Here is a 25,461-nt window from a genome sequence, read left to right as displayed (position 1 = left end):
TCTGGCCTGTACCCCAGTTCTTGTATAAAAATAAATAAATCTTTAAAAAAATAATATAATAAAATAAAACAAAGATTATAATTATGCAAATACAAGCAAAAGAAAAAAGTGACTAAAAACTCAACTATTCCAGAGCTGATGGTGAATGCCTTAGCTTTTCTTCCTGCTACTTTCATTTATCAAAAAAAAATCATGTGGTATTTATGAAATAAATTATCCCTAAATTAAAGGTACAATTTGTTATATTACAATTTAGGATATTACATTGGAAGGAAAAAAATCAAGAATTCTTTATTAAACTATGCATCACATGATTAATTTTTCCTGCTAATAAGAATTCATATAGGATGAGTCCAGTGCAATCCAACAAAATTTAAAATGTTGACACTGAACAAATTTAATGAAGGTAAATTAAATAACAGCTAAAAACTAAATATATTCCCATTCAAATTATTAATAAATTAATTTATCATGAAAATTTTGAATAGACCAATGTGCAACCAACCTAAAAATGAAAAGCATGACTGTTCATTGCTCAGTCTAGTATTCTGTAATTCAAGATATCTTTAGAAACTGATAACCAACTTTGTGCTCATCACAACTGAATATGAAAGAGAATTTTAAAAGGGCTATTCTTGCTGTTGCTTAGACTTTTCTTTGTAGATACAGAGGATATAAAAACTCAAGAAAATAAGAAGACTTTTCTTTGTCATTAGATCATGCAACCCTGTATCTCTTGATAAAGCAAAATTTAACCATCTATTCTGCAAAAACAGAAAAATTCTAAATGGTATCAGAATAATTTCTATGTTCAGTGATAATGTGATGGTTGGGGAGTAGGACAGTTCTTTGATGACATGTATTCCCCAAGAAATCTCATCTGTTTTGTTCATCCTGACATGACCAGCACCTAGCACATGGGTACACAACAAGCATTTTAATAAATGAATGTAAAAGTAAGTATACTGTGTGTCCTCTAACAAGTATACCTTAAATAGCTAAATATTTTATTCAACATGATCATGGGGCCTCCCCGGTGGCGCAGCGGTTGAGCGCTGGGTTGCGAAGCTGCCCCTCAGCCTCTGCGGCGCCGGTTCGATCCCCGGCTGCTCCCTGGCCACCGGAGGAGGGTCCCACATGGCGCGCAGACCTCCTCTGCCGCCCGCTGCTCCCCTCAGCAGTGTACTTCGGTCCTTCTGCCTGCTCTGCTCCCCACTCTGGCTCTGGTGAATTCTCTCACCCTCCTGCGCTTCTGATTGTACCCAGTGCATGTATAAACAAAACAAAACAAAACAAACAAAAACAAAAACAAAATAAATAAATAAAACATGGTGACAAATAATGATCAAAAAGAAAGATCAAACAGAACTATCATTCAGTGCACACTCAAAAACATAGGTTTAATAAGTATCTTTATTAAGACACAAATTAAATTAGCATGTTTGAATTTCTGAAATTACCCTTCACTCAACTGAAATCATTTAAAAATAATGCACAGTAGTGTTGCCTCTCTAAAATCACTTTAAAATGTTATGTTTTTAGCATAACATAAGATGTTATGTTTTTAGCATAACATTCAAATATGACTGTCATTGTAAGTAGACCAGCAGACCTGTGGTTCTTGTGGAATAAGATAACCATAAATTATACAAGTTTCTACAGGAAAGTGTAATAAAAAGAGGTAGTAAATAAGATTCTTGGGAATAATTACACAGTTTTTTTCAGTACTCAGATCTCTGTGTGTGCTCCAAAAAGAAGAAATTACACAACCAGACTAAATAAAATAAAAAATGAATCATATAATAGACCTATGAACTCTCTAACAGTTCTGAAAAATGTTCAAGCTAAATTATAAAATAAATGTTCAAATATATATTTTAATATCCTCCCTTGCACATTTCAGTATTTCCCTGTACCAATTTTATGTACATATAATTTATGTCTCTATGTCAAACACCTGCATGTTATAAATATATTAGCACAAAAACCCATTTTGAGGATTTTATTAAATCAGAAGTATGTACCAGTGCGCTTCCACCCAGTTGAAGAAGTTAATACAAGAGTTGTTGGCTAGTTATGGTACAAAACTGAGCCAGGAAAAACATTCATTTATTTATATACTGTAGCACCTGAAAATGTTTCATTTACACTGTGCCCAGAATCCCAAAATTTATCAAATAAATTTCCAGACTCTCCCATCCAAGTAAAGGCTACATTTCTAAATACACTGTAAAATTCAATTTTTTTAAATATTAGTACTATATAATTGTATCTAAAAAGAAAAAATAGAGTTCTGTAAATGATAAAGAGAATAATGTATAAAAGATTTTGTAAAATAAAGCATCTTGTTCAGAAATAATAATCCTTATATTTTATGTAAAAAGATTAAGATTTCATATGGTAACGTTAAAAAAACAAGGAGCCCTGACTTAAACTAAATTTATACTATTGTAACAAGCATATGTAGGGAGATCTGAAAATTTCTATTTTAAAATAATACTATGATCAGACTAAAATTATGTCATCTAAATATTCAAATCAAGTCAGTTAGCACTATAAGCATGGAGCCTAGCCAAAAAGTCCCATCCCTATAGATCAGTGTTTCACAAGTAGAGGCAATTTTGCCCCCAGGGACATTTGGCAAAGTCTGAAGAAGACATTTTGTTGATTACAACTGGGGACAAGAGGAGGCAGTGTTACGGCATCTTACAGGTAGAACTCTGGAATTCTTTGAAACATCCTCAATGTGAATACAGCACCCCACATAAAAGACTTAACCAGTCCGAAGTGTCAATAGTTCCCCAAGTTGAGACACCCTGCTGTACAGTAGATGCTTTCAGACACCCTCCTTGGCAAACCTGCTATGAGCAAGATAGCAGGGTCAAGTGGAACAAAGGATAGTAATTTCTAGAATGAATCCCCAGAAAAGGGCAATGTATTAGAATATAATATGATCTATCTAGCTGATGTCTCAGTAAAATAGAGCGGCTTCATATGCCTGTTGGCCATTTGCATTTCCTCTTCAGAGAAGTTTCTTTTAAGCTCTTCTGCCCATTTTTTGACTGGATTATTTTCTTTGTTGTTGTTCAACATCACTTGTCATCAGGGAAATGCAAATCAAAACTACCATGAGATACCATCTTACACCAGTGAGAATGGCACATATTAAAAAAACTAGCAACAACAAATGTTGGCGAGGGTGTGGAGAAAAAGGAACTCTTCTGCACTGTTGGTGGGAGTGCAAACTGGTCCAACCACTGTGGAAAGCTGTATGGAGATTTCTGGACCTACTAAACATAGAGCTTCCATATGATCCAGCAATTCCACTCCTAGGTATTTACCCAAAGGACACAGAAACATCAATTCCAAAGAACACCTGCACCCCTATGTTTATAGCAGCACTGTTTACAATAGCTAAGCTTTGGAAACAACCCAAATGCCCAAAAATAGATGACTGGATCAAGAAGATGTGGTACATATATACCATGGAATATTACTCAGCATTCAAAAAAGATAAACACATGCAATTTGCAGCAACATGGATGGCGCTGGAAGGGATCATGCTCAGCGAAATAAGCCAAAAAGAAAAAGAAAAATACCGGATGGTCTCACTCATAGCAGGAATCTAGAAAACTTAAATAAGGGACCAGGAAAATGAATAACTATAAGAAAGTGAAAATCAAAATCAACAAAAAACTATGAACCAGAGACACTTTTAGGGGGGCGGGGGTGGGAGGGGAGGGATTGGGGTCAGAATGGGGGGGCTGCAATTGTATGGGGAATATAACAATAAAATTTATTTAAAAAAAAAAAAAGAAAAAAAATAAAATAAAATAAAAAATAAAAAAAAAAAAAAATAGAGCGGCTTCTATTCCTCTGTCCCATCTCTTCAAGACCTCTGCTTAGCTAAAAGTACATTCAAAGTGTCCTTCATTTTCACTTATAAGATCCATAGTACACAAAATAGAATAGCATGATATAGCCATTACCCAAGTTAAACAAGTATCAGCATTCCTTCATTTTTGATCTTTTCATTTGCATTTTTGCTTTTACCACTGTTCTTGTTCAGTGGTTTAGTAAGGCACTTATTTTTGGCCATTTTGTTTACTTTTTATTCTTTTTTAAATTAGTTTATAATATAACATTATTTTTAATTTTTTGGACAGTATTATTGCTAAGGCATTTAAAAGCAAATCTCAGACAACATATTTCACCAATTAGTATTTCATTTCCTCCCTACTTATTTTCTCCTCAACATAGATACTCAGAATAAACTGAGTATGTTCAGCATGGGAAGTGGGCAATAATGAAATGAGGTTAATTAGTCAAAAGGAAGATGGACGGACCAGAACAGACATTCCAGACCTAGACAGAAGTAGGGCAATTCCTCCATGTCTACAAGAAGTGAGGCGAGGGTGGCTTACATAAAATGGCAATAGCAAAGACATTTATGGTAACTGCAGCCAGACACAAATCCAATAGTTAGGATCTGTAGGGGAAGTAAAACAGCAGTGGGATGGTATCACATAAATGCCAGCAATAAATAGTCTACAACAGGAATACTGATAAGTTCTAATGCTCTTGCCAACTCTAACAAGTTAATAGCTACCTAGAGTACTCCTTATAAGGATTCTGGCACTCAAAGGAGAAGGAAAAAAAATACAAGATGGGTGGAAAATAGAGAGATGATAGTACCTATGCCACAGAGTTGTCATTTCTTTTCTGGGAATTAAGGTAATAAAGCATTGAGAGGAAAGAAAACTTCCATGTTAAAGGCAGACATTAGCTGAGGATCTAGGCAGCCAGACGATGGAATGCAAAAGTAACATGCATCATACTCAGAGACTCAAATGTAAGGCTGATGTCCTTCTCAGCATCCTGCCTGTTCTTTATCAAATGCAGGTGGACCTACATCCACAAGTTTGTTCAAAATATACCAAGAACATAGACATGGCTTGACTTGTGTGTTATGACTATGTCTAAATAAAACTAGGAAGCTAAGATTCCAGGTGAGTACTCATGGGAAGGATGTAAAACCACTGTTACAAGTCAAATATGCTCAACTCATAAACATACAATCCAAAGAAAGAACATGTATCCTCTCTCCTTTGGTTTATTCAGTTTCCCAAAAGTAGCCTGTGTCTTTTATGAAATGCAAATCTGATGAGGCCACACCTTGCTTAAAACCCTTCAGTGATCCTCACCGCACCCCAGGATAAATTCCAAAATCCTAACATAGCCTTCCCTAGCTCTTGCCTACTTTTGCTCTTCCCATGACAAGGCATCCTGCTTCAGGATCCATCCACACTGGACTTCTTTCAGTTGTTCCTTTCTCAGATAAAAATAATGTCATGCTTGTCATGTCCCAGATAGTGTGGTAAGCATTTTGCAATATGTTTCATTTAATCCCCTCAAAACTGTATAGGACAGGTGTTGTTATCATCTCCAAAAGAGAAATAAATACCTGCAGTGGAAGACTCAAGTGCAGTGTCTAGTCAGGCACTAAAACCTTCTGCAGTAAAGAATTCCCCTAAATAATGTGTTTTAGATCACAAGTAAGGACTATTCTCAAGATGTTGGGTCAGATTTCTTTTTAATTAAGGAAGCTAAAACAACACAAGTACAAGTCCCGACTTAAACCAAGTCAGACCTCTGATAATCTCTAGCCTTGAACTACAAATTGGTTTAAAAAAAAAAAAAAAGGCTAGGGCCTCCCCTGGTGGTGCAGGCAGTTGAGCGCAGCACTGTGAAGCTGTCCGCAGCCTCTGTAGGACAGGTTCAATTCCCGGCCAGGCCAGCTGGCCAGGCCAGCTGGCGCAGCAAACCTTTCCTGTCTCTCCCACTGCTCCCCTCAGCAGTGTATTTCAGTAGATCTGCCTGTTCTACTCCCCGCTCTGTCTCTGGTGAATCCTCTCACCCTCCCGCACATCTGGCCTGTACCCCGGTTCCTGTATGCATGAATAAATAAATCTTCAAAAAAAAAAAGGCTAAAAGAGCCATTGTAGAAACAAAAGTATATTGTTACATGTTTTAAAATACAATTAGATCAATGAGGATTGTAAAGATAGTTTATTTTAAGTAAGAATAATAAATAACCCACAGAGGCCTCCCCTGGTGGCGCAGTGGTTGGTTGAGCGCTGGGCTGCAATGCTGCCTGCAGCCTCTGCAGCACTGGTTCGATCCCTGGCTTCCAGCAAGGATCCCACATGGCGCGACATACTTTGTCGGTATGCCTGTTCTGTTCCCCGCTGTCTCTGGTAAATTCTCTCACCCTCCTGCGCTTCTGACTATACCCAGTGCTTGTATAAATAAATAAATAAATCTTTAAAAATAAATAAATAACCCACAAAATTCAGAACCAATCATATCCATTTTTATTGTATTGGATTCCTTCTAAGAAAGGAAGATCATAATTTACCCAAAATAAGAAAAAGTAATAGCAGAGCATACAAATTATAGCTATATTTAAAACATTTTATTTTTAAATCATTTTAGATTTACAGAAGTGTTAATTTTAACATTCTACATAATCACTACATTTACCAAAACTAAGAAATTATGCTATTTACAACAGCATAGATAGAGCTGGAAGGAATTATGTTAAACTAAGTAAGTCAGGAGAATGATCAAATGATTTCACTCATAGGTGGACTACAAAGAAACAAAACAAAGGAAAAAATTTAATCTAAACAAACCCTACAAATCTGACTATAGAATTGAGGCCACAAGAAAGGGAGGGTAAGTGGTGGGGAGCAAAGGCGCAGGAGACCCAATGGATGGTGGTGGAGGATTATGCGGGCCTTTGTGATGGGTGTGGTGTGGAAACAAACATCTGAGAGGTGGGAACCAATACCCCCAAATCATATACAGTGTTCTAAACCACTATTACCCCAATAAAATAATACAACCCAAAAAAAGTTATTCCAATAATATTGCTCTTTTTCCGTGCCAAGGTCCAAACCAAGTTACCATGTTACACTTAGTATATTAAAGATATCTATTTAGGCTCTTCAGCTGAGAGTGTCTCAGCCTCTCCTTGTTTTTCATGAACTTGACACCTTGAAGACTAATGTGGTATATTGTAGAATGTTCCTCATTTGGGCTTGCCTGATGTTTTCTCATGATTGTACCAGGGTTAAGAATTTTTGAGGGCCTCCCGGTGGCGCAGTGGTTGAGTGCTGGGTTGAGAAGCTGCCTGCAGCCTCTGCAGCGCCGGTTTGATCCCCGGCCTCCAGGTGAGAGTCCCACGTGTCGCGCAGACCTCTCCTGCAGCCCACTGCTCCCCTCAGCAGTGTACTTCATCCGTCCTCTGCCTGTTCTGCTCCCCGCTCTGGCTCTGGTGAATTCTCTCACCCTCCCGTGCTTCTGACTGTACCCAGTGCTTATATAAATAAATAAATAAATAAATAAATAAATAAATAAATAAATAAATAAATAAATAAATAAATCTTTAAAAAAAAAAAAAAAGAATTTTTGAGAATACTATTGATGTGAAGTGCCCTTACCAAGGCATCATATCACAAGGTACATGATATCGACAGCACCCACCTGGTGACCTTGATGACTTAATTAATATAATGTCAGGCAAGTTTTTTACTGCAAAATTACTATTCTTTCCTTTCTATACTCTATTTTACAATAAATGGGTCACTAAACTGCAGACCACCCTACAGGGATATAATTAAGCTTTATCTTTGGAGGGAAATATGTCAGACCATTAGTGAGCATATATTATATGATCATAGTAATTAATAAGTATTTGGGGGAGATACTTTCAGGCTACATAATACCCTATTTCTCCTTATAGTGTTGCCCACTAATTTTAAGATCCATTATTAGATCTGCCTGCAGCACTTATTATCATGGTCTGCTAATTATTATTTTATTTCCTTATTCCTTTTACATGTATTATTTGGAATTCTTTTATAAGAAAAATTTGTCCCTTCTCCAGTTACTCATGTATTCATTTATTTACTTATGTAAGTATAGACTCACAAATATTTATTTTATTCTTTGGGTTATAATCCAGTGCTATTGGTATTCATTTTGTTGCTAAAGATATTCCAGCGTTTGCTACTGTTTCTTTCAGTTTGGTGCTGGCATCCTCAAAACAGTCATTTTTTAAGCATAAAATTCAGTGTTTTTTAGTATACTCTCAAGGTTGCGCAGCAGTCACCACTATTAAATTTCTGAATATGCTCATCATCCTAAAAAGAAACTGACATGATTCTTTCTCTGAAACTTCTGACATCAACTATATGTCATTTCCATATCAACAAACAATTCTCTGTCACCAACTGTGTGTTCAACAATTCAATTTAATTCTAACACGAATTCCTGGAGTTAGTGAAACCCCACAGGTTATGAGCTCAGTTTACAAGATTGCCTCAACTTCAGATGCCAGCTGCAAATGGGGTACACATGCTATCCACACTTCTACTCAGCCAACCACATATTCAGAGATTCCCACATCCCCCATTATGTTCAATAATTCACTAGAATGGCTCACAGTACTCAGAAACCACTTTACTAATGTTTTTCTGATTTATTATAAAGGATACAACTCAGAAGAGCCAAATAGAAGAAACACAGACAATATATTGGGTGGGTTGGCACAGAGTTCCTATGCCCTTTCCAGAGGTGCTACTCTGCCAGCATGTCGATATATTTAGCAACCCCAAAAACCCTATCCATTTAAGGCATTTTATGGAGATATTATATTGTAGTCATGATTGATTGGCCATTGATGATTGAATTCAATATCCAATCCTGCTCCCATCCCAGATTGTAAGTGGGTGGAGCTGAAAGTTCTAACCCTCTGGCAACCAGCTCCAACTACAGTTCCCCATGACTGCATTAAAATAAAATAACACCAACTGTGTATCCAACAATTCAATTTAATTCTAACAATAATTCCTGGAGTGGACAGTGTTAAAATAAAATAAAATGGAGAACATGTTTGAAGACCCCTCCAAGCAGGCAAAAACAATCATGTAAGCAAAACCTAACTAGTTTATTTCATGAATGGAAAAGAAACAATTTAGGCTATTTCTTATAAATGCCTGATAATCATAAATAGAATTTGTTATTTACCTAAAATAGTAAAAGATAATCACTTTTAACCAACCACCTGCCATATGAAATTCACCATTATAACTAATCATATTTATGATTAGTTTATAATCACAATTATAAAGGTTAAAAAACTTCTTCATAAGAAGAAATTAAAAAAAACCCATCCCTTTTATTATTGAAACAAAAAAAGTCAAATACTTGGGAATAAATCTAACAAAAGAGGTAAAGAACCTATACAAAGAAAACTATAAAACACTGTTAAAAGAAATAGAAGAAGACACAAAGAAATGGAAAGACATCCCCTGCTCATGGATTGGAAGAATTAACATTATCAAAATGGCCATCCTACCAATTATTGATGAAATCCTACCAAAAGCAATATACAGATTCAACGCTATTCCAATAAAAATTTCGATGACATTCTTCAAAGAAATAGAACAATTATTGATGAAATTCATATGGAATCACCAAAAACCCCAAATAGCCAAAGCTCTTCTGAAAAAAAAAAAAAGAAGTGAATGGAAACATCACACTCCCAGACTTCAAACTATACTACAAAGCCATAATCATCAAAACTGCATGGTATTGGAACAAGAACAGACACACAGAACAATGGAATCAAATAGAAAATCCAGAAATAAACCCACAGATTTATGGTCAACTAATCTTTGACAAAGGAGCAAAGAATATGCACTGGAGCAAAGAAAGTTTGTTCAATAAATGGTGCTGGGAAAACTGGGTCGCTACATGCAAAAGAATGAAGTTTGACTACTAGCTCACACCAGGCACAAAAACCAACTCAAAATGGATTAAAGAACTAGACATAAGACCTGAAACCATAAAATACATAGAAGAAAATATAGGCAAAACACTACATGACATGCACATCAAAGACATCTTTATAGACACATCACCCAAAGCAGTGATAATGAAGGCAAAGATAAACAGCTGGGACTACATCAAATTAAAGAGCTTCTGCACAGCAAAAGAGACAATAACAAAAACAAAGAGAAACCCCACTGACTGGGAGAACATTTTTGCACACAACACTAATGATAAAGGACTGATTGCAAAAATCTGCAAAGAGCTGATGAGACTCAACAACAACAAAGAAAATAATCCAGTCAAAAAATGGGCAGAAGAGCTAAAAAGAAACTTCTCTGAAGAGGAAATGCGAATGGCCAACAGGCATATGAAAAAATGTTCAACATCACTTAAAATCAGGGAAATGCAAATCAAAACTACAATGACATACCATCTTACACCAGTGACAATGGCACATATTAAAAAAAAAATAGCAACAACAAATGTTGGTGAGGTTGTGGAGAAAAAGGAACTCTTCTGCACTGCTGGTGGGAGTGCAAACTGGTCGAACCACTGAGAAGAGCTGTGTGGAGCTTTCTTGACCTACTAAACATAGAGCTTCCATATGATCCAGCAATTCCACTCCTAGGTATTTACCCAAAGGACACAGAAACAGTAATTCCAAAGGGCACCTGCACACCTATGTTTACAGCAGCACTATTTACAATAGCTAAGCTATGGAAACAACCCAAATGCCCAAAAATAGATGACTGGATCAAGAAGATGTGGTACATATACACAATGGAATATTACTCAGCAACCAAAAAAAGATAAACACATGCATTTTGCAGCAACATGGATGGAGCTAGAAGGGATCATGCTCAGCAAAATAAGTCAGAAAGAAAAAGAAAAATACTGAATGGTCTCACTCATAGCAGGAATTTAGAAAACCTAAATAAGGAAAAAGACTAATCAATACAAAGTAAAAATCAAAATCAACAAGCAACTATAAACCAGAGACACACTACAGGGGGGAGGGAAGGGTGGGGAGAGGAAGGACTAGAGTCAAAATGGGGGGGGGGGTACAATTGCAAGGGGAATATAACCAAAATGAAAATGCATATATTGTGCAAAGATGAAAAAAGATGTAAGAATTATATAAAATAAAATATTTTAAAATAAATATAAAAATAAAAAACTTCTTCATTCTCATGTTATAAGCTATCCTCTACCTCATACCTCTGTGCTTCATACCACATTTGAGTTTGAACTCTCCCTATCCAAAACACTTTGGTTTTTTTTGTTTTTTGTTTTTAAAGATTTATTTTATTATTTATTTATACAAGCACTGGGTACAGTCAGAAACACGGGAGGGTGAGAGAATTCACCAGAGCCGGAGCAGAGAACAGAACAGGCAGACTGATGAAATACACTGCTGAGGGGGATCAGGGGGCACAGCAGGAGAGGTCTGCACACCATGTGGGACCCTTGCGGTGGCCGGGGATCGAACCAGCACTGCAGAGGCTGAGGGCAGCTTCTCAGCCCAGCGCTCAACTGCTGCCCCATCAGGGGAGGCCCCAAAACACTTTGTTTCTCACTCAACAAAACATTCTCACCAAGTAAAGCACTTTGAGTTTTCTTTTGACAACAGTAAATTCCAAGACTTTTAGGAGCTCTGTGCCAGGAATCAGGGTTAAACACCAAATATTTATTTATTATACCACAGCATGCCATACCAATAGGACATCATTCCAGATCCCTACTCCCCCATTCCCTGGCAACCACTAGCCTACATTTTTGTTTCTATTTATCTCCATATTTTGGACATTTCTCACAAATGGAGTTAAATAACATGTGGCTTTTTATGTATTTCTTTCATTTAGTGTCATGTTTTCTAAGTTGGTATGTGTTACAGAGTGCAGCAGTACTTCATTCAACTTTGTAGCAAAATATTATTCCACAAAATGGATATACCACGTTTTTTTCCATCATCAGCTAATGAACATTTGGATTGTTTCCACTTCCCAGCTATCATGAGAAATGATACTGTCAATATTGATGTAAAAGATTTGATAATATCCATTTTTTTTCCTCTCAGACTGTGCCTTTGGTGTCACACCTGAGAAAAAATTTCCAATATCTCAAAGATGTATGCCCCTGTTTCTTGTAAGATTTTTATAGTTTGAGTTATTACATCTCAGTCTGAATCATTTTGAGTTAATTTTTGAGGTAGGAGTCCAACTTCATTTTTTTGCATATAGACATCAAGTTGTCCCAAAACACTTCTTAATTCTCAGTTCTACTCCATTTATCTACATTTCCATCTTAATTCCCTCAATGTTTTAACTACTGTTAACTTTGATATAAGTTTTATAATTAAAAAGTGTTTATGCTCCAACACGGTTCTTTTTCAAGACTGTTGGGCTATCATGTATCCCTTACCTTTCCCTCCAAATTTTAAAATCAATTTGCCAATTTCAGTCAAAAAGGAATCTGAGGGCTTCCCGGGTGGCACAGCGGTTGAGCACTGGGTTGCGAAGCTGCCTGCAGCCTCTGCAGCGCTGGTTCAATCCCCGGCCGCCGGGTGAGGGTCCCACATGGCGCGCAGACCTCTCCTGCCGCCCGCTGCTCCCCTCAGCAGTGTACTTCGTCCGTCTGCCTGTTCTGCTTCCTGCTCTGGCTCTGGTGAATTCTCTCACCCTCCCGTGCTTCTGACTGTACCAGTGCTTGTATAAATAAATAAATAAATCTTAAAAAAAAAAAAAAGGAATCTGGGGTTTTAAAAGGAATTACATTGAATCTGCAGATCAAATGGATGTTTCTATCTTAACAATATTAAGTCTTCCAATCCGTGTATTTCAATTTATTCAGATGCCTTTTCAGTGTTGTTTTATAGTTTTCTGTATACAAGTCTGACACCTCTCTCACTAAATTTACTCTAACATGTTTTATCCTTTTTGGTGCCACTGTAAATTAAAGTCTTCTTAATTTCATTTTTGCATTATTTATTGCTGGTGAATAGACATGGAATAGAGTTGCATATTGATCATTATACTGCAACCTTCCTGCACTTGTTTATTAGCTCTGATAATTGTGTGTGTGTGTTCCTTTGGATTTCATACACACAAAATCATGCTATCTCCAAATACAAATACTTTTATTTATTTCTTTCCTATGTGGATGACTTTTATTTATTTTTCCTGTCTAATTGCCCCCAGCTTGATCCTTTAGTACAATCTGAACAGAGGTAATTAGAATGGGCATCTTAGTCCTATTCTAATCTTAGAGGTAAAACCATCAGTCATTCACCATAAAATGTTAGACTTGGATTTTTCATAGATGCCACTTATTGGATTAAAGAAGTTCACCATGTACACAGCATACTGAGTGTTTTCATCATGAAAAGGTGTTAGATTTTTTTCAAATGTTTTTTCAGCCTCTTTGAGATGGTCATTAGTTTGAATCTTATATAGTATTAATATGGTTATTATGTTAATAGGTTTTTGTACATTAAATCAACCTTACATTCTCTAGGATAAACCTCACTTGAGCATAATACACAATCCTGTTCAAATGTTTGCTGGATTCAGTTCATTGTAAGTTTGTTGAGGAATTCTTGTTTCTACATTCATAGAGAATGAAGTTTTCCTTTCTTATAATGTCTTTAGTTTTGGTAAAAGAGAAATAGAATGATTTGAGGTTTTATATCATCTTCTAGCTTTTGTAAAATATTCAAAAAGTTTTATAGCATTTTATGTAGTCATTTAGCAGTCACATTTTGAGTGGAAAAAAGGTAACTATAGAAAGGATTTGGAAGAGCATACATACTTTTAGCCACTGCACAATAACTAGTACTGAATTTACCTCTGCTACAATTAAAAAATAGGACTAAATTTTTGATTTACTGTTTTTATAAACTGAACAGCTAACAGCACAAAAAGGAAAAAAAAAACGTTATCAGGTAAGCTCTTGGATTCTTTCTGCACTATGGTGCAGTGAGGAAAAGTTCAAGTGGGAAGTATCATCTCAGTCAGCTGATGTGGCAGAGATTGGAAGATAAGGTAGTAAATAACTGAAATTTAGGGGCCATATTCATGGGAGAGAAAATTGTGTGAGGGGATAACACAAGTGTCCGTATAGACGTTGCCCTAAATGCTTTGGCCAAGACCAAAGCCATTCATTTCAAACTGAGATTCCCTAAGGCTTAGTAGTAAGCAGAAGCTAAGAGTTGACTGAAAAGAGAGAGAAGTTACACAAAACAAGAAAAATATTATATTCGGAACAAAGAAAGAGAAAGGTCTTATAGAGCTGGTCATACATGCAGTTATAACACCTAAAAAGGATACATTTCAATAATAAGAAACACATCCTAAAAGAAACCCCAAGACTAAGGAAAGATCTGAAATTAACCCACAATAACAAACCACATTTCTAGTTCTGATAGATTAAATGGATCTTTTAATAATTTAACTTCTTACCAGAAAAAGAAGAATTAAATACCCAAAGGAAGACAATATAATACAGAATCCCTACAAATCACCATTTACAATGTCCAGCATAAAATGAAAAACTACTATATTTGAGAAAAGACATAAAACCTGATCCATGTAAGAGGAAAACAGAGTCAATAGAAAAAGGTCCTGAAATGTCCCAGATGCTGAAAGTAGCAGAAAAACTGTTAGAAGTATGTTCAATTGCTTCAGATGAAGATAGACATGATGAATGAAAAGATGAGGGAGGCCTGCAGAGAATTGGAAACTACTAAAAAATACTCAACCTGGGGCCTCCCCAGTGGCGCAGCGGTTGAGCACTGGGTTGTGAAGCTGCCCACAGGCTCTGCAGTACCAGTTCAATCCCCGGCTGCTCCCAGGGCACCGGAGGAGGGTCCCACATGCCGCGCAGACCTCTCCTGCCGCCCACTGCTCCCCTCAGCAGTGTACTTCGGTCCTTCTGCCTGCTCTGCTCCCCGCTCTGGCTCTCCTGAATCCTCTCAACCTCCAGCACTTCTGACTGTACCCAGTGCTTGTATAAATAAATAAAAATAAATTTAAAAAAAAAAAAAAACTCAACCTGAAATTCTAGAAAGATGATTGATAGCTAGCTAGCTAGCTAGATATAAATATTTACAATCCTTAACTCAGTAAGAAAACTGGAATAACTGAAATTTTAATACATTTCTAAATTATTATTGTTAAAATTATTAGAATTAAATCAGAAACAAAAACAATAAAAGATACAGGTTAAATTAGAAAGGCCATTATAAAAGATAATTTTAAAGGCTATGAATTATTATCAACATTAGCCAAAAGCAAAAAACTTGATCAAAATTGAATTTTAAATGTCAGTTATTTAAATCCCAGAAACACAGAATTCACCGTTATGAAGAAATTCTGTTGGTAAGAACTGTTGAAATGTTAACCATATATTTGTGATACAGATTCTTCACCAGAGACATGAAATATGATGGTAGAGACCTCAATGTTGTATTACTTAGTATATTTAAATATGAATCAAGAGGAGAAGAAATATTGATTTATGGCTCCTTGAAGTTTTAGCTTATGACACATTTTATGCCATCATATACTTCTAGATAGAAACTACACTTAATACAAATGATCTCCTGTCTTCTCAGTGGCAAATTCAATTAAAAGGGTTTTTTTAACCAACATGAATATATAAACTTTTCTGTATGTAGAGGGAATCACCTATTCCTAACTATAACATTAAATTTATTGATACACTTTATTACTTACTTAAAACACATATCATACTGGGCCTCCCTGGTGGCACAGGGGTTAAAGTCTCAGCACTATCAAGCTATCGCCAGCCACTGGGGCAAGAGTTTGACCAGGCCAGGGAGCTAACCCACATATGGCGCAGCAGACCTCTCCTGTTTCACCTACTGCTCGCTCCCTCCTCAGCAGTGTGTTTCAGTAGATCTGCCTGTTCTGATCCCCAATCTGTCTCTGGTGAATCCTCTCACCTCCTACACCTCTGGCCTACACCCCAGTTCTTTATACACAAATAAATTTTTTTAAATCTTTTTTTAAAAATATCACATTACATAATAATCCAGAAATGATGCTTTCTTCCACTTAGGGAATGATGAAACAATTTTAATCAAACTTTTCACACATATCTTCAGTGTCTAACTCTTCAATATTACCAGAGCCATTCACACCATGAGGAAATTTCAAAGTATTTTCAAGAAATGAATAGACAATTCACCTTTATCATTGCTACAAAGGATTTTGTTGGTGGGTTTTAGAAAAGTATTTGTAAAAAGGAATTCATGAAAAAAACCTATAATTCTGACCTAGAGAGAGACTTAAAAAAAAATAACCACCTGAAACTTCTGTGTTCCGTGCAGCTCGCTTGGGAGGGGGTGGTGCCGGGGGCAGGGTGGGGGTGTGGATACATCTATTGAGTGACTTGCTCCTAAGAAAACCAAAACAGATTATGACAAAATAGATAGGGCTGCAGCCAGGAGGTAACTCACTCTCTTCCAGTGGCTTTAAGATTCAAACTGTATGAATCTTAAAGACAAAATGTGAAATTCATTGTAGGTATGTTGGCTTAGGAGCTTTCAAATCAAGATCCTATCCAAAAGGAATACTTGGCTTTCTATTCTATTCTGTCAATAGGTTCACATGAGGAGACTAGGGGAAAGGAGGTGGGGAAAAGAATGTCAGTATCACCCAGCAATGACAATACATCCTGGCAGAAAGTTGACCCTAAAGCATTAAGGGTTATAGTTTCACTCCCAAAACTACCTGCATATGTTCCTCAAAGACACCAGACCAGATTTGCCAGTACCCCTCCCCAGATACTTCAGCCCAGTACCCATAAACCTGGAGTACCAGCATTCATCAGGCAATGACAACTTCTTAGAGGCCACAGTCCAATTCAGGATCCTGGATTCAATCCCCTAAGATTTAAAGGTACCAACATTTTCCCTTTCGCATCCCCAGATTTAAAGAGAGTGTCTGTTTTCTAATACCTGGTTAATAATTCTTTATATAAAATTCTCTGTTAAAATAATTGGAATGGTTCCTGCTTCCTAACTAGACTTTGACTGATTTACTTTATAAATTTTGCAGTCCTCAATAAAATCTAATGCATAACCCATGAATATTATATTGGGGATTTATTCTGAAGTTCATAGTGAATATATGGTAACTACAAAGAGACCTTCCCCTGGCATAATAATGCACCCTTACTGGCTTTATACCCAGTAACTTGCTGTGAAAGGGCAAAATCCTTTAACCCCTTCGAGGCTTACCCAACCAAAGTCTGGAAGCACAAGATGATCTCAATACATATTGTGTTTTAGTAACAGTCCCTTTCAGCCTGCCTCTGGATTTAAGACACTTAGGAGTAGTATAGCTGCTCTATATCCCCAAAATTTCCTGGGACACTTGTTAAGTTCTATTAGTGCATCTTTTTAAGGCCATATCACTTGACTTGAGGTAGAAGCTAGCATCACTCTTCCATTTGTGGAAGACAAAACATCACAAAACACTGATCTCTCTACCAAAAAATACTCAGTACATACCTTTGCTTTTTAATTTTCAATAAATAATTTCCAGTCTACTTTTATATAGGATAGAGTTAGGGGATAAAATATTGAAGGCAGGACTGAGTTTTGGAAACCCTCTAATCTTGCATAAAGTTGAGGTACGTAGAGAGCTCAAATTTAGAATGTAAATACCAAGCATCTATGGGCCCTGGCTTCTAGTACCTCCTTTGAAACTGTAAGCCATCAGAAAAATTTTCACTTAAAAATCCTATATGGAGGGCCTCCCCTGGTGGCACAGCGGTTGAGTGCTGGGCTGCGAAGCTGCCTGCAGCCTCTGCAACACCGGTTCGATCCCAGGCCGCCGGCGAGGGTCCCACATGGCGCGCAGACCTCTCCTGCCGCCCACTGCTCCCCTCAGCAGTGTACTTCGGTCCTTCTGCCTGCTCTGCTCCCCGCTCTGGCTCTGGTGAATTCTCTCACCCTCCCGCGCTTCTGACTGTACCCACTGCATGTATAAATAAATAAATAAATAAATCTTTAAAAAAAAAAAAAATCCTATATGGATTCAGATATAAACTAATCTTTTATAACCAAAGACCCTAAAATAAAGTAGATCAAAGAAGACAGAAGATTGCTGTTCTCTCATGTAACAACCAGAGGTAGGCAGGTAGGGCAGGATGAGAAGGTCACCTGTTCCATGGGGTCAGCCAGGAACCAGGTCCTGCCACCTTATTTTTCAGACATACCATTCAAAATAACCTACACTCATCAGAGTTGAAGCTGCTTCATTACCACAATGATCGAGGTCCAAACTATTTAAGAATGGAATGAAAAACAGGGATGTGCATACTCAATTTTTTAAAAAAGACTCAGAAGGAGCATTTAAAATTTCTACTATATGTTATAGATAAAAACTTACTCAGTTACCACATCTAGCTCCACAGGTTGGAAAATGTGTCCTTAGTTCATCGCCCATTTGCCCAGCTAAGATCAACTGCTTCTATCGCTAAAAGGAAAAAGGAAAGAATGGACATTGGGGATATGTAGTAAATCCTGCTAACAAACATTTATAAACACATTCAAGATTAAAAATGAATACTGAAAAATAAATTACTAAAAAAGTTTAATATGAAGTGCTACATTCAGAATATACTTTCAAAAAATGAAAAGGGTTTCTCTAAATATTTAGTTCCCAAATATTTAAACATTCATAAACTATGATCTATCTTGACATTTAAGGAACTAATGTTGAGAACATGGAGCTCTACTTTCAGTGGTCTAGAGAAACAATGCAAACGATGAAAAAGAAGATGCTTTGGATGAGTTAGGACCCTCAATAGTAACACCTTCAAAACTCACAAGAAACAATTTATCAGTCATCTAAAATAATAATAATAAAACAGCAGAGATTGTGTTTTATTTCTTTTATTCATCTATCCTAAGTTAGATGGGAAAACTTTTAGAACAGGGAGCTCAGTTTATTAGCAAAAGGGAGCTAACCTAAAAGGGAGCTCAGTTTATTAGCAAACTAAAAAATCAGTGCCTCCAGTGACTGTAAAGAGGCCACATATTAAGTACTAGAAGACACAACTCTAATATTTATAGATAGTGAAAGTTCTAAGAATTACCAGCTAATAGGCTCTTTTTAGCTAAACTACACTGTAGGAGTTCGATTCCATACAAGTTTCACTTTTGCCAGGTATGTTCACAAGAACAAATCAGTTCAACATGAACTAATATTCAGCTGGCAACCACTGATTAAAGCCCACCTCTGACTGGCTTGAAGAACTCCTGAATTAGTTAATAAATGAATTTGGGGCATCGGAATATCAGTGACTGTAGTAATCCCAGTCATTTTTAAAAAGCTCACTCCAACGTTTCCAGATGTCCTCTCACTACAGATGGCAGTTTAAACAAGTTGAGAATTCTAAGATAAGCAAACGATTTACCCTTGGGTGACCTGAGGAAAAGGGACACTGGCAGTTTTAAAAGTAGAGCCATTTGAACATGTCTTGAGAACAGTGGTTTCCCCAAATGAAGATGAAAGAATCCAGTATGTGATGAAAGAATCAAGTGTATAAACTGCCCTTTTCAGTATGGACTTCTAGCAAGCATTTATAAATTTACCTACGGAAAAGAATTTGTAGTATTTGGGAGGCTGGCACAGTTACTGCCTTTCATTAAGCTTAACTAGAAGCCATATTCACAATTTGGATCTTAGAGAATATGTATTTTGGGACCATCATATATATATATATATATATATATATATATATTTTAAATAGAAAATGCAAGTTTTTTCCTAGATTATTCTTTATAATAAAGTTTCAACTGATAAACAAGTAACTAAATAACTACATTTTCATGTTTGTTAGTTTATGTCAACAGATATTTTAAGTACTCTTCAGCTAATTAAACCACCATTCCACTTTTAAACACCTCGTTTTTAATATTCTCTATTCATCTGACAATTTCCTACTGAAAGTGTAATACCGCGTTTTATATAAAGTCCACTTTCCATGAGAAATCCTTGTGAGCAAATAATATTTTCATCTTAAGGGAGCATATTAAGCCATATTAAAAGGGGAATAGTAAGAATGTTTAAGTTTAGAAGTCAATCAGTAGCTTAGACTGAAAATAAAAAATGCTATTCTAACACAGGGCCAGTTAAGTAACACATAGTCTAAAGAATATTTTTAGAGCCAAATTTCATTATTCAAAGACAAAATCCATAAAAGTATGTAAAACTTAATGTGTGGAAACATTTAAAATTCCAGCATTTGAAAAAGTAACTTGGAATAATGTCAAATGTTCTAATTTGTAACCAAGACAATTACAATACTAGTTTTAGGTAACTGAAATGCCTTTATTTAACAAAAACTTTTAACACAATGAAGGGATTATTTTAACTCTTATAAACAACAAATATAATAACAATCACAAAAAAAGGCACAAAACTAAAATAGGTACATTCATTAATTCAAGTAAGAAAATGAAACAGAAGACTAAAAATCTGAAACAAGTTATTCACTCCCTATCACGGTATATAAAAAGAAAACATCTCAAGAAAAGGCAAACCATTAAGATGCTTACTTGATTATTATCCTGTGCAGATCTAATAGGCAGACAAATAGAATCTTAAAGATGAAATTTATTCTAGAGGTTGTGCCATTTACAAAGTTATTGTCTCTTAGTTCCAAATCCAGACTTCTACATTCCCCTCTCTTATGCTAGGGTTGAGACTTTGTAAACCAAATTTCTGCTTTACCAGCTGGCTCCATGTTGAACTCCTCCAAAACGAATCCTGGGAGGAAGAATCAACTTCTCTGTCCACTTCCCATTTGTGTCCCCCAGGCTTCCAGGGTGTGACATTTTTATTAGCATCACCTCAAAGCTTCTTCAGTGTGGTGGCAGCAGTGCCCATCCATAGCATAGCTGACTCTAGTTTGCAATTATTCCAACATTTGCCATGTCAGTCTTATCATACCCATCATGCCCTCCTTCTTCAGAACAAACTTCACAATGGCTCCTCTTCAGAGGTCTGGATCTCAGGTCCATGTGGCCTCATTAAGTCATTAAAATCTTTTGTTTTTGTTGCTCCAGCCAGCCTTACCGGTAGTAGTTGCAATGCCTTAGTATTCACCTTTCCCCTTTTCAATTTTTTTAGTTCACTTTATGCTAAGTTCATAATTCTTAATATTTATTTCTCTACTTAAATAACTACTATGGTTTCTGTTCTCTGAAAGAACCCAGCCTGATCCAGTTCCTAAGGTGAATGGTGCTATCAAAACACCAGGGGATTGCTCCCTCAGTTCAAGTTTGAAAAGGCCTATCTAATACCATGCTATATAATTTTCTATTTGTAAAATATAAAAACATTATTTTCATAAAAAAATTCTTTGTTCCAAATGAGGCACAGAAGAGAGTGGTTCTCAACCAGAGCAAAATGGAGGTTATGGGTCCTGAGACGCGGACTTAAAGTAACAGAAGGTTTAGAAATATCAATTCAACTCTAATCCTTTCATAATATAAGAAACCTAAGATCTATTAGACCTATTAGCTCCTTAATCAAAAGAGCTAATCTGTCTACTAAAAATTTTGATATAGTAAACATTCAAATAAAAACCTGTGAGTTAAGAGTTCCAAAAAAGTTGTTAGTGGCAGAATTAAATCTAATGGCCCATCTCTCAGTGGGAGGTTTCATCCTGCCTATATCAATTTCACAGTCCCATTAACATTGAGGATCCAGAATCAGAGGGAGGGAGGGAGAAGCACAGGGGACTGTGGTGATGGTGCAGAGGTGCACTGGTGAAGGAAATTCTATAGGGACTACACCCGAGGGCAGGGGGGGAGCAAATATTGTTTAAAAATGAACAGTGATATAAAAAAAATTAAATTCAATTTAAAAAATTAAATCATCATATTCCACTACAAAAAAAAATTGAGGATCCAGAAAAACATTGGTAAGGGTTGATTTCCCCAGGAAGCAGAATTTGTACTGTCAGGAGTAGTAATAGCAATATTTTTATTATCAACTGCTGGAGAGAGAGAAAGAAACAGGATTAAGCAAAGGGAGAATTCAACTGTGAACAGTACCAAAGGAGGCTTCAGTTGACTCTACAGGAATTCTGAAGATAGGATGATCCTTTAAAGTTATGCTGAACTGACGTAAAATAGTTGAGCCTTTAGACGTCTATGTCAATCAGTCTTTAGATCCAGACCCAGGCAAACCCAAAAAGGAAGTACATCCTTAGCCAAAGGGCTTCATTCAGCCTACTCAAGCCAAGTAGAAGAAGACAGTATATCACAGTATCCATGACAGTCCAACTTGTGTGCTGCTTGGACTCACTTCTTTGTTTCTGGAAGCAGTTTCTTCGGGATTCCAGTAAGCCCTCATCACTGCAGCTAGTCTGGGCTATAAATGATACACATTATTGCCTTCATTCACTACCCAATTTTGAGTCCTCTCATTCTCAATTGGCATGCCTGCTAATATCCATAAGTTCTCTTACTATATAATCCAGATCCTCTCCTAAAGTTTCCATGTCCTCTCATGGCATGTCTCCTTGAAGACTTGGTAGTAGCCACCTAGTGTCCCCTGGTAGAAATATTCTCCCTTTAAAAACCAAAACTTCTAAATCCTCAGAACCCAGAATTGCTGATATGGAAATTCCACAAGTAGATTATTGAGAAAGACAGCAGGCAGAGCCAATAGCTATTTCCACTCCTTGATCCCTGAATCCATGCAGTCTACCAATTAGGGGCCATATAAAAGTGTTTGGCCTCCTGGAGGATAGCAATCCAAACTCAGAGTATTATCTCTCAGCTAACACTTCAGCAGCTCCTGCAATAGGCTGTTCCTTCAACACTTTCTATCATCCTATCACACCAGCAGCTTCTGAGTGGTGTAATAGGTAATATAAGCAGGACTCCCAGGGTTACGTGCATTCTGCTGTATCTCTTCAGATGCAAAGTGCAGTCTCATGTTATTAGAGCAAACATTCTATAAGTCTTTTGATATTGCTTACTTCATTGAGGGAACTTAGGGCAGTGCATTAAGGAAAAGGAAATCGATGCCCATAAGACACATCTATTACTCTCAATGCAAGTCTCTGGTTCTGGTGACTCTATGTTAGAAGGAGTCCTATCCAGTCAATTTAACATGTGAGTGATTAGTTTCTTCAAGGGATGGCATCACACTGGGAACTCAGTATTGATGTCTGTTTAAGGCCAATCGGTGTTCAGGAACAACAGTAGCTGTTTTAGCCTCAATAATTTGGGGCCAATATTGTCAAACCATGCATAGCCTTCTCCATTTCTACTACATCACTGATTCATCCTACCAACTGTGCCTTCACTGGACTGGTTGCCATAACAGAGGTTACCTTTCTGGTGGATGTTGATATACAATCCAAAGATCTTCCTACTTCTTGTTCACTCCCATATACTCATAACTCTACCTCAGACTACCTTTGACCCAAGCTAACAACTTTTCTCCTTCTAAGCCCTTGATCAACCAGCCAACCTGAATCAACCTGGTTAATCTGACCCTGAATCCAATATTGGCTATTTCTCTTGCAACATCAAATGGAAAACCAGTTGGATCCCAAGGTACTGACCATTGGAAGGCTATTCTATAACACTTCTTTGAAAGCCACTCGAGTGAGGCTATTGCTCAACCACAATATCACACTGAATCCTCCATGAACCAAATGGAGATTTTTCTTCTCCTTCACTAACTTATCAAAAAAATTATCCATACAGGTCTAAGCTGAAGATGAGGTATTTGGGCAATAGCAGTAGATAAATAGCATGGGTGTCCAGTCTACCTACTCATACAAGTTGTGTCCTCTAGTCCCATTTGTGTTTAATCCTGAATGTACCACTAGGTTTGCTCAACCTTTAAACAAGGCTGATTCAACAGAAACCAGTCCACAGAGGACAGATGTTACCACAATGTCATTCAGTACCACCATGTCAAGCACTCCACCTCTCTCAGGACTGCAGCAGACAAAGAGCTGATTTTCAAAAGGAAGATAATTCTCTGCAACATATATAGTCATGCTTTAGAGCCCTATAAATCTGTAGTTAAATCTCTCATTGGTAGATACCATAGTTTCTACACATCCATATATTCCATACTGTGTCTTTTCCCACCAGATCTCTACTACCCAAACACATGGCACTACAGCCAATGTGTATCTTAAACATGTCATTTTTCTTTCCCTTGACTTTAAACTTTTTATTTATTAAGATTCACATTTTTCCATAATTAATCCAATTTATGAACTATCAGGAGGTTTAAAAGTGGCCAGTTCATTAAAGATAAAGGGCTACAGAAGATTAGAGAAGGGAGAGTTTACTTCCCTGTGAGACTATGATAGGATGAATAATGAATGACATCCCAAAAGATATCTATGTTCTAATTCCTAGAACCTAACAATTTACTCTCTATGGCCAAAATTGGGGAAAAAAAAAAAGACTTTGCAGATGTGATTAAGTATTTAGGTTGGGGCCTCAATGCAATTATATTTAATTTTATATGTAGAAACAGAGGAAGTAAGACACTAAAGTGGAGAAGTAGTAACTACAGAAGCAGAGACTGGCATGATACAAACATAAGCCAAGAAATGTCAGCAGTCACTAAATGGTGTAAGAAGCTGCATGAAGCAAGAAAGAGCCTGTTTTAGAGCTTCCAGAGAGTGCATGGTCCAAAACTATAAAAGAAAAAAAATTACACTGTTTTAAGCAAACAATTTATGGTAATTTGGTACGGTAGCCCTATGATACTACTGTAGAAATCCAGACAGGTTGCAGAGCATTTGAAGAATGGTAGGTAAGGTATACAGACATGGTGACTGAAAAAAAGGAAAAGGGAAGGGAAAACGAGTGTTACAGATGAAGAAGAGAGGTGATAAAAGAGGAAATCAAGGGAATTGTACAAAAAAAGTTGTTATACAAGAGTATATGCAACTTCAAAGTAAGTAATGATATACACTAGATCCTAATGCCACTCTAAGAAGTCTGAACATTAACCTAAGAAGAGTGAACTGTAGTCTGCAAACACTCAAAATGCTCTACATCTTTTGAGCACAAGAGAGTGTGTGTGTGTGATGGAAGTGGGGGTCTGGAAGGGGAAATAATGATGTGATAAATTCTGTGAATACATGTCACACTAGTCTATAATTTTTTGTCCCTCTCCTTCCACAAGATTTAAGTGTTGAGATTGAATTTTATCAGGACTGGCTGAAAATTCTGGCCAAAGTGTGTAAGTGGTATGAAGAATATTACACATTATTTTGGTTTAGTCATTACTAAAAGTGGTAACACAAAGTAGAACAGAATATTGTGCAGTACTTACATTGCTCTTCAACAGTCTGATTAAGATGACTGCATTTTTAAAAATACTGAAATTATAAGAGATTTGGGTTCAATATAAATAACCTCAGAAAAACACTCCAAAACCAAGATAGCCATTCTAGCCAAATCCAATCAATGAGCGATAGTTGTCTGGGGCAGAATTGAGACTTAATGTAAGGTTTGTGCCATAACAGATCAGCAGT

General features: G+C 36.7%; 1 protein-coding gene across 2 annotated transcripts in view; it reads right to left on the bottom strand.

The window, feature by feature from the left end:
• LOC119261001 (uncharacterized) overlaps window positions 1–25,461 on the bottom strand; it is a 373,660-nt gene that overhangs the window by 347,122 nt on the left and 1,077 nt on the right. For both annotated transcript variants that reach the window (XR_008549291.1, XR_008549292.1), the window contains exon 2: window positions 18,318–18,404. The gene's annotated coding sequence lies outside the window, so the exon portion shown is untranslated. The remainder of the gene's footprint in view (window positions 1–18,317; window positions 18,405–25,461) is intronic.

Source organism: Talpa occidentalis, unplaced genomic scaffold, assembly GCF_014898055.3.
Source record: "Talpa occidentalis isolate TD23 unplaced genomic scaffold, MPIMG_talOcc4v2.1 talOcc4.6, whole genome shotgun sequence".
NCBI classification, from domain to species: domain Eukaryota; kingdom Metazoa; phylum Chordata; class Mammalia; order Eulipotyphla; family Talpidae; genus Talpa; species Talpa occidentalis.
The sequence above is the reverse complement of the archived record's forward strand: the minus strand, read 5'-3'. Positions and strand labels throughout refer to the sequence as shown.